We start from the raw sequence: 11,067 nt of genomic DNA, 5'->3' as shown, positions 1-11,067 counted from the left end.
GGCATACAGAGCGTTACAGTAGTCCAGACGTGACAGGACGAAAGCATGCAACACAGACTCCAGATGAGCTCTGGACAGCAGAGGCCTGATCCTGGATAGTCATTTCAGATGAAAAAAACAGGACCTCAGCACCGTATTTACGTGAGTGTCAAGATTAAGTGAGGAGTCAATTTTTATCCCCAAATTACTGACTATTTTACAGTGGCATTAACCTGGGTGTCCATCCTTAGAGATTAATCCATCTTCACACCTAGATTTGTTACAACGGTTTTTAGATTTGGAGAAATTGAAGAAAGATCTGGGGTTTGAAATGCGCTAGGTCTGGCCGGATTAAAACAGGATCAGTTCAGTCTTGGAGTCGTTAAGATGTAGAAAATTTGTGGTCAGCCAACATTTCACATCACAAATGCAGTTTGAAAGAGACTGAATGGACTGCTGGGGTTTCACAGACATGTAAATCTGACAGTCATCAGCATATAAGTGATAGTGAACAGAGTGTTGTTTTAAGATGAAGCTAAGGGGAAGAAGGTAAAGAGAAAACAACAGGGGCCCCAGAATGGATCCTTGAGGGACCCCACATGAAAGAGGAGCAGTGCGAGATGAAATATTGTTCAACACCACCCGTTGGGACCTGTCTGACAAATAGGACCTAAACCAGGTTAGGGCTGTACCATGTATTGCAGCAACCTCCTCCAAGTGCAATAAAAGGAAGTTGTGGTCAACGGTGTCAAAGACGGCGGACAGATCGAGAAGTAATAAAACAACGTAGGAGCCAGAATCAGTAGCCATAAAAATATCATTGAAGACACGGAGGAGAGAGGACTCCGTGCTATGCAGTGGTCGAAAACCTGACTGAAAAACATCCATTACATTATGACCAGCTAAATGAGTTGATAGCTGATCATAGACCACCCTCTCCAGAATTTTTGCCAAAAGTGGGAGTTTAGAGATAGGGCGATAATTGGACAGAGCCAAGGTGTCAAGGCCAGGTTTCTTTAAGAGCAGCTGTATCACAGCATGTTTGAAGCCAGGGGGTACCATACAGGAAGTAAAACTGGTATTTATTGATAAAGTGTAGGACATATTGACCAATAGCTGGGAACACCTCTTTCAAGAGACGCGGAGGAAGGATGTCGTCTGGGGAACCGGAAGGTTTCATCGACAGAATCAAAGACTGAAGACATAAAAGGGAAATGGGTTTAAAACTGAGGAAGGGCGCTGAATTTAAAGTTAAGGTATGAAAGGTGTGCAGAGGGAGTGATAAGCTAGCCCTAATAGAGGAAACCTTATCTGAAAAGAAGTCTAGAAACTGATCTGGAAGATTTGGTGCAGTAACTGAACAGTTAGATTCATACGGAACGAGAACAGAATTAATAGTTTTGTAAAGAACTTTCTGATTGAACAGGTTTGCAGAAATAATTTTAGAAAAATAGTAACTTCTAGCGTGCATAACTGCTTGTTGATATTTGGACCATAGGTGTGCAGGATCTGATATGAAATCTGGAGGTGTTTTTTTTCCCCATTTGCGCTCAGCCCGTCTACAAAGTTTTCTCAAACTTCGAGTATTTGAGTTGAGCCAAGGATCAGCTTTAGGTTTGGAGTGAACGGGTTTAAGAGGAGCAACAGAATTTAAAACTGTGAGACATTTATCATAAAAAAAAAAACAATCTGATCATCCAGACTAAGCTGACTAGGCAGATCAGTCACAGAGAAAGCACTAACAAAAGACCCTGCTGTTTCAGGGTTAATGACGCGCCGTAGCGACCGTGATGGACAAGGTGAATGACAGTTTACAGGTGAAATAATATCAAAAGAAATCAGCACATGGTCAGACCAGCAGTGTAACAAAATCAACAAAGTGAGGCACTGTCTCTTTAAATATGGTGTTGCTGGAGCTGCCTCTCAGGTGTTTTGTATAAAGGTGAGAGGCAGGCCCAACAATTCCGTCAGTTTGGTGAGCTCCACAAACTCCACTCTGAAACATGTAGGTGTTTGACACTTTAACATGCAAATGTGAGTTTAAAACTGTTATTCTTATGATGTCCTCAGCTTCCCAAGCGTTTTAAGCCAGCTGCATGGTATGGCAGAGTGGCTAAAGTTTTGATAAAGTTTGCATCCCCTTGGCAAGCAAAGCGAGGTATGTTAGCATGAAAAGAAAACTTTGTATGTATTGTGTTTTACTGAATATTGATAGTTTTAATAATCGTGTTGTAATTGTTTGTTCTTTTGTAGCTTTCACAGTGTTTGTGGTCCTTTAAAGTCCTCATTGTACTGTAGCGGAATATAGTTGGTATATTCTTACACTTTTATTAAGGTCCAGAGATATCACTGATCCAAACCTGAGCTGGATCATTAATCTTTGGACCGGGCCCTTAGAATCAAAAGAGGTTGTTTTTACCACAGGGAATTTTATTCAAACACCTTGTATTGAATTAGAGACAAGAAGAGAGAGAGAGATGGGACGTTTAAGAATATTTATTTTATAATTATTTGAAACAATCACCAGGACTAACTCTCTAATGATGGATGCAGATGAATGCAATGCTGAAGTGTTGGTGTGTGTGTGTGTCAGTTCAGAATATCCATCTGGTGGAGGCGAGTCTGAGTGCGAGATGTTGTTTGCTACTAACTGACCGACGATGGACTTCAGGAGGAAGACATGAGACGCAATCTATGCCGATCTACGTACCGTGCGGACTTCCGTGTTAGATCTGGATGCCAGGTCCTCGGACCCTCCTTGGTGCTGGAACTGGTGAAACAGCGTTGGCAGCACGACAAACCAGTCTATGGATCGTCTACCGGTACAACGGCAGATTTTCAGCGTCACGTAGAGACCCCCCTTATTGGGTCAGAGAGTTCAGCTTTTATTCTGAAGGAACCGTCGTCTTGTTGATAAAACGACAGAATTTTCCAGCTTGACAGTTCTCAGCTTAAAAGTAGAAAATACAGCTGGCCAGTCTGTACTTCACTTAGCGATGATGGACATCAGATGGATTTGAGAGCTGGTTCAGTACTTAGTTAGAACTGCGTTGAAACTCCGTTGAACTACGTTGAACACTAAACTAAAAATGGCGTTGTTCTGTTTTATTAAGCTTAGATGTTTATGATTCTTAGCGAATCAGAGTGGACAGATTAACTAAACACCACAGAACTCTGCCACGCATCAGAAAGGAAGTTCTGATTGGATGTGTCATGTGTTTAATTTATGTGAATCAGGATGTCTATCTCAGTTAGCCCAAGTCCTGTTATTCATTAAACACATAAATCATAACATTGTGATTTCACAGATCGGTCACCTGATTATTATTGACCAACAGTTGTTTTGATTAGCTTTATTAAAAATAAAGTTCTTTGATTAACTAATGAAAAGCGTTCTTCGTCCTTCTTCTGTCTTCTTTGCTGGAATGTAAACATCAGAAGCAAGCACACGACCTTGGCAATTTATGCACACTGTCACTGTGTCAAAGGGCAGCTGTTAAGGGCAGAAATGGCATATTCATAATGCTACAGTACTCACAATATTGTGTGACAAACTAAGTGAAGAAAGTGTAATGATTTAAATTACGTGTTATTTAATGAGCCGTAAGGCGTGGGATTCCATAGGCAATACGAAATCCACCTTACGGATCTGTGAGGTTATGTAAACCAGAAGATTGGATCTTTTTATTGCAGGGATTAGATAACAGCTTCGTATTCACTCAGAGACAACAGAAGAGAGAGAGTCAAGTTTAAAAGTTAAGAATTTTATTACTTACAAATTAAACTGGACTGACTTTAAGCTGTCACACCCTGTCCTGTCTCCCCGTTTTGGTTCAGCCTTGTGTCTCGTTAATTGCTCCCACCTACCTCTCGTTTCCCAATCACCTTAGCTCCCTGCTCTCGTGTATTTAAGCCCCTTCTGTTCTGTGTCTTGTGTCGGTCCATTGTTTCATTGTCCAGCGTGTCTCAGAATAAAATCAGTGTAAGAAATCCTACCTATCTGCCTGTTTCCTCCCCGGTCTGGATCCTCGCCTCTCCACGGCTTCATTCACCGGCACGCGTGACATAAGCACTAAATGTATGATGTCACTATAGTGGATGAGACGGTGAATGGATGACGTGTGATGTTAAATCAGAACCTGCAAATCCGAAGAAGCGATTAGTTCTGACGGGAACTGAAGGTGATGTCTTCGCGTTAAGCTTTGGTTAGGAGTTCAGAAACACATGAGACACCATTTGCCGGTCTACCTACCCTTCAGGAAGTCCCCTTTAGATCAGGAATGTCGAGGTCTAGCTTGACCTTCTCTGGAACCGAGCCGGTAGGAAAAGCAGCGGTTGCCGATCAGACCAGCCTGTAAGATACTTCCGGGTCGCGACAATTTGTTGGCGTCTGGTGAGACCCAAGCCTGGGTCTTGATGGTTCAGCTTTTATTCTGAGAGGAACTGTTGCAGCAGTTGGAATGGCAACAAATTTTTCAGCTTGTCGTTGTTCGTTTGGTTGAAGAGGATAGTTCAGGATTGGCCACTCCGTCACTTTCTCTGGAACACTTTGAACTGGCGTTAGAGATGACGTGGCATAGTTTTATACTTCGGATGTTTTGGTTTATGGTCGAATGAAAAATTACCAAACACCACCAAAACCACGCCTTCGTCAGATCTGTCAGATTCTGATTGGATCAGTGAAAGTAATGTGTCATGTCTTTTAACGCTACGTGAAATGAGTCCTGTTGGAACATTTAAAGAGCAAGTCACCCCTGCCAGAGTCTTAATCCACTCTCACTTCCTGTTTGAAAAATGCAAAAAATAATGTTGCCTGGCAGACTGAAAGGGCGGAGCCATTAACAAATACACACACATGCGACACTGTGACCTCATAATGTACTTCTTCGCCTATAGCAATGGCAGATTAAATTTAAATGCAGTGCAGAGTTTTTACCTGACAACTGTGCAACAATGACAGTTTAGGCAGAATATTTAAATTTTAACTAAGATGCACTAAAGTGCCAAATTATTGACTACATGTGTCCACCGCATGGTTAGACACTCATTTATATAGTTTATCAGCAAAAAAGAAGTGGATTTGGGGGTGACTTGTGGTAATGCCCCCCTCAGAGTCTTACTCTACCCACGTATCAATTTTAAAAACTGCAACATTAGTAGGCGTTGCCTGGACGACCGAGAGGGCGGAGCCGCGGCAGTGACGAAGACGATGGGTAACAAGACGATGCTAGCTCCCTTCACTCTGAGCAGTCATTAGAATTGGAGGACGTTTCTCCCCCTCCTTACCCAGACACTCGAGAAGAAAGGGACCAAGTCTATTTGGAGGAGACAAGCGGACCTGAGCCTTATTGTTTTGAGCTTGTGAGTTGCCTGAAACTACTGGAACTGACCCAACAGAACCAGCTCTGAATGGTAAGTAGCCGTTAGCCATAGCATTAGATTAGCTGCAGGGTTTGGCTCCACGGCCCTAGAGAGCTAGTATTCAGCATGTTTTTGAGGTTTATCTGCTTCAACACACCTGATTTTAATCAGCAGCAAATAGCTGAGCTGCTTGACAGCTAATCTAACCTGTTGAAGCAGGAAAACCACTGAAACATGCTGGATAGCAGCTCTCCAGGAGCCCTGGGCTCAAGTTACAGTCTGCTGCATAGAAGGTTATGAAAATACCCCATGAGAAAACTATTCTGTAATGTGTTCAGCCCATTAAAACAGCCCTGATTTATTTATTTACTGATACCAGCTGCTAATATCACTCACACCAGACAAGAAGTAAGGCTAAATTAGGAAGCACTACGCATAAACTAACCTTGTTTCTCTTTTTAGGTGTGTTCTTGCTGTGTCTTTCTAAATCTATGCTTTCGTTCTTTTTTAAACACAGAAACAGTTTTGTTTACCTGTTTGTAGCTACAGTTTCGCCGACGGCTGCCGGCTTCTTCAGGCTGACGCTGATGGTGGCGCGTCACTTCCTTCTCCATTTATCTGCGGGCAGCAGAGGACAGCACACGGATCATAACCACCGAACAACAAAAATACAAAAGATGGATCAAGGAAGCAATCGAGATAAGGAGACGTGGATGTGGGACCATGAACAGGGACGACGGAGTTTACACGCTGGACCACGCATGGGACTGCATCGTCGGAGAGGGGAGAGCGGGCAGTAGAGGGCGACAACGTCCTCTGCTGCCCGCAGATAAACGGAGAAGGAAGTGACGCGCCACCATCAGCGTCAGCCTGAAGAAGCCGGCAGCCGTCGGCGAAACTGTAGCTACAAACAGGTAAACAAAACTGTTTCTGTGTTTAAAAAAGAACGAAAGCATGGATTAACCTTGTTTCGCAGACTCAGCAGCTCTGCATCACAGAGAGTGCGTTCTGAGAATTCTTGATAACTTTAGTAATAGATAAACAGCAGGCTATAAAACCAGCCGCTCTGCTTCTCCTCTGATGAAGCTTCAGTCCGAACATCCGACAGAACGAGAGTTTGGAGAGCAAGCGGAGGCCGGCCACCTCTTAACAGATCTCTAACTCAAAGGAAGGAGTTTGACACGCTGTCAAACCCCTTAAACATTTGCACCTGCAAAGCCGAGAACAACGAGAGATTTTTCCTGCAGAACAAAGCTGATTTTGCAACACTCCTTCAGAGTTGTTTTGAGACGCTTGGTTTCATCCAGTCCACCTGTGTTACCTGGAGCGATCCTGGACCGACCTGGTCGTACTAGGAGTTAGTCTACGGACTTCTGTACCCAGGGTCTCCAACCCCCTGAAATTTCAGATCTGCAAGGGCGTCTCCACTTGGGTACGTAGAACACAGTGATAGCGTCTGTATGCAGTTTGATAAGAACAGCTTACAGCTCAGATGCAAACCAAATTCTTTTATTATCCAGAACTCACCTGTCTCTGAGATGCAGAGATTTTGACTCTGAAATACTATATTCACACCTAGTTCCAAACACCCATCTCTCAGTTCGCATCCACTCACAGTAAATGTTTGTAAAATAAATTATTATCTGTTTGCAAACCTGACTGGTTCTTGAATCATAAACAAAGTGTTTACAGTCCCTAAATTAACAAAGAGTCTTAGAATCTTCTGCCTAATCATCTTAAGGACCAAGTAGGTGCTATTCTATAATTAATAGATATCACAGCTGTGGGTCACAAGTAATGACAATAACAGTAAATAGCTCTTAAGCAAATTTATTTAATCCAATGTACCCTCTATTGACTTCATTACAGATGGAAGGCAGATCTTTTAGCTATCAGGCTCCTCTATTGTGGAACCAGCTCCCTGCTTTCCTACTTTCTGTGTATGCTAGCTGAGACGTAGAGCTCAGGTAAAGAGTGGTTCTCACCTTTACTGTAATTCTTTACAGTCTTTTGGGAAATTAGACTTTGGTTGTACATCATACTGCTAGCAAAAACATAGCAGATTAAATAAGTAAAAAGTATAAGTACAAGCAAGTTACTTATTAAATAAAGTAATGACAGTACTGCAGGTCTTAAAAGCATCTGTACCTCAACCGTTTTCTCTAATTCACATCAAACGCCTTAACCTGCCACACAGAGTCTGATACATGTCTGCTGCCCTCTAGTGGAGGAGCCACAGGTGGTAGTTTTATTTCTTTATTATTGCTTTATTGTTAGATAATTACAGTTTGTTTAGTTGTTATATTAACAATAAAGAATAAATAATTCAGTTTTAAACAGCAACTTTTTATTGTGTGATTTATAATTTCAGGCTTAAAGGAGTTAACGAACCGTTTTGCAGCCAGCTGTTATCAGAGCAGATCAGAGGAGTAGCCGCTTCCTTTCACAGCTCTGAGTTTGTTTCCATGTGAGCTCAAACTACCCGCCCCCTCCCTCTCTCTCTCTCTCTCTCTCTCTCTCTCATTTTTTCCTGCCTCTCAGTGCAGAACGTCTTCATCAGTTCTGCGTCGGGGCCACATCTCCCGTACGGTCTCACCTCCTTGAAACAGCTCTTTTTTCAGACTCATGGAGACAACCTAAGCTGTTAGATTATTTCCCGTGATTCAAACCGGCTCATTTTCTCCACAGTCAGGGACAAAAAGTAAAAAAGAACAAATTAGAACTACTAAACCAGCCAGGCTCCAACGTCCGAGGACCTACTCTGATTCGCTACAGGGTCGTCGCTGCATCTCAGGTAAGAAAAGACAGCTGCACATGTCTGAATATGTCGACTGCTTCTGGGTTTAGACAGAAAGTTACCAGACAGGCTCATGAGAGTGGAAAATACATCTGTCACATCTCACATCACCACAGCGGCAGGCGAAGTGTGCAATGTGTCATCAAAAGCTCTGAGAAGAGTTTCATGCAGCGCCTGGTAGTAACTCGGTGTTGTCTCCAGGCCTTCAGGGGTACTTCTGAGTTAAAAAATGCTCATGAAATGCGTATGTGGAGTAACCAGGTAGGTAGGTTTTAACATTGCAAATCTGCAACGCCTGCCTCCAGAGGGTTCATCTGGTGTTTTCAGCATGCCGGGGATTCCTGCAGCAGGTGCAGAGGACAATAAGGTCCATGGATGCTGGGAGATGGGGTGAAGAGCAACACATGTCAGCAGGTTGAATTCTTCACTGTGGTGGCTGGGCTGCAACGTGCATGGAGACACTCTGGAGTTTGATCACACTGAGGATGGTTCCAAATTCTTGGTGGGCCAGCGCTTTATGTCCTGGACCGATGAGCCGAGGGATAAAGTGTGTTGCTACTGTCGTTCCTTTCAAATGTCAATTTGTAAACAGTTGCGCTGTCGTGAACTTTAAGTGACAGCCAAATATAAATAAAAGCACCAGAACTGCTACATTTTCTTGCTGCAGTGGATGTTTGTGAATAAACAGAATTTTGTGTTTTCAGTTCAATTCAGTTTATTTATACAGCGCCAAATCACGGCATGAGTCATCTCAAGGCACTTTACAAAACAGTTCAGTTTATTAAGCCAATCAGTAAAGAGTTTCCTCAGTAAGGAACGAGTCACCGACTAGTGTCAGAGTCTTTACAGCGATCCTCATACTAGGCAAGCATGTAGCGAGAGTGGAGAGGAAAACACCTTTGTTGAAACTGTCTGTTGGTAGCCTACACATCTAGACAAAACCGCAGCAAAAGATTCAGCTCTGCACATTGGTCAGGTCACGCTCTGTTGTAGCGGTGGCAGTCTTTTACTGGCTTGGCTGAGATTAGGCAGGGCCAATCCCAGAGCTCTGTTTGTAGAGGGACGTTGGACGGGCTTAGCACAGAAGCTAGAGGTGCTTCTTCTCCTTTGACGGGATATGGCGGAGTGCCTCGTTACTTGATTGTAGTAGTAACCTATAGGTCATTTTGTCCATTGCTCTGATTGGTCCTAGCGCTGTCCAATTGAGTGGTGAGTAGGGGCTGCATGACTTAATTTTTTTAAAAGTCGACTGTTAAGTAATGAAAATCGAGTCGACTTTGACTAGTCGTTGATGACGTCATACACCTGAAGCGGCACGGGGTGGGTGGGTGGGTGGGGGGTCGGTTGGTTCGCTGGACTTTTTTTTTGACAATTAAAATTGCGCCCACATTTTCAAAGTTAAACACATTTCTTTTAACAACGGTAGTTTCTGCTTCAGCCCTCTCCCCCCTCCCCCTGCGCAGCGGCCGCAAACTCACTGATGCGCCTGCAGCCTCTCAGAGTTCCTGCTGCTCTAAACATTAAAATAATTATTTCATTTTCTGTTCCTCACTTCTGATTACCTTCAATGGTGTCTGTTTGTTGCAACCACCAGGTCCAAAAACTAGCTTGTTATTATTTGACTATTTTTCTGTCCTGTCTGTTTATTATCTTCCTGCATCTCCTCTCAATCTTAAAGAAAAACTGCTACCTGGGTTCATATATATTCACCTTATGAGTTACCTTTGAACTGCAGTTCTAAAAGATCTACCGACCGCAAAAACTGCGGGGTGCGCGCCGGCCGCACCACTGAGGTGCATCACCGGAGGACAAGGTGATGCGCTCCGCTCCACAGCAGCGAAACGCATCAGGCACAAATAAAAGACAGAAAACATAAAAGGAAATGAGCCGACATGAACGATTGCGTGTTAAATTAGTTTTTGAGGTGGTGACACCTGATTTGATAACGTTACCGTGGCCGTGCTCAGGACGCAGATGTCTGGAGCGCGTCAACAATCAGAGCTTTGCATGCGCAAGCTGGTTAAGGTTAGGATGGGGGTGACGGGAAGGTTAAATTGCAAGAGGGTAAAGGTCACAATTTGGTCAAATGTACGTTTTACGGCGGGTGTCAGTACCGACGCTCTGGCACAGGGCGTCGCCTCCCAGTGCGCAGGAGCTTGTCACCTGCTGACAGCAGGCTGCTGTCTTTTCCGAGGACCGCATCTTGCCGGCCATTATCATGTAACAGCGACTAGTCGATGACAAGCATAAAAAGTCACTACAGAGCAGTGAAGTCGACTAGTCGACTAGTTCATACAACCCCTAGTGATGAGTATGAAAGACCGCTGTAGATTCTGCCCCACGACTGAGCTTTGTCTATGGGTCGTGGAAAGACTATATATCTAAATTTATAGGAGGGCTAGCATGGGTAGTTAGGCTAGTTCACATTAGCAATTGGCACAAAATGCTGCAGCAGGGTTTTTAAGGTGGAAGGGAATATTTGATCACACCAGGCCTCTTTTCATTGGCTGCCTTTTTATTATCGGGTTTGTTTTGAGATTCTACTTTTAGTTTGTAAATCCCTGAATGGGCTAGGCCCAGCGTCTGATCTGCTAAGGACGTATGTCCCTCCACACGCGTATCCATCAGAGGCAATGTTGCTGTTTTCGCCTCCTGGTACTTAGCCGAGGCTGGGGGGGGGGGGGGGGGGGGGGGGTCGAGCTTTCTCAGTCGTTGCTCCAAAACCTTTGAGTGATCTTCCTCTACAGATCACGCTGTCTTCTTCTGTAATAGTTTGTAAGTCTAGGCTGAAAACCTATTTTTATACGCTGGCATTTGACACGATGTGTGGCTGACTTTGTTGTTTGTATTGTTTTATACAGTTTTATTGCATTTTCCATGTGCTGCTTATGATTTTATGTCTGTAAAGCACTTTGGCTGGCCTTGAGATG

The 11,067-nt window shown here is 43.8% G+C and overlaps 1 protein-coding gene across 1 annotated transcript in view; it reads left to right on the top strand.

The window, feature by feature from the left end:
• The first annotated feature begins 7,996 nt into the window (after positions 1-7,996).
• Positions 7,997-11,067, top strand: part of card11 (caspase recruitment domain family, member 11) — a 33,638-nt gene continuing 30,567 nt past the window's right edge. The window contains exon 1 of the mRNA XM_015945405.3: positions 7,997-8,134. The gene's annotated coding sequence lies outside the window, so the exon portion shown is untranslated. The remainder of the gene's footprint in view (positions 8,135-11,067) is intronic.

This window comes from Nothobranchius furzeri, chromosome 12 (genome assembly GCF_043380555.1).
Source record: "Nothobranchius furzeri strain GRZ-AD chromosome 12, NfurGRZ-RIMD1, whole genome shotgun sequence".
In the NCBI taxonomy this organism is placed as follows: domain Eukaryota; kingdom Metazoa; phylum Chordata; class Actinopteri; order Cyprinodontiformes; family Nothobranchiidae; genus Nothobranchius; species Nothobranchius furzeri.
The sequence above is the reverse complement of the archived record's forward strand: the minus strand, read 5'-3'. Positions and strand labels throughout refer to the sequence as shown.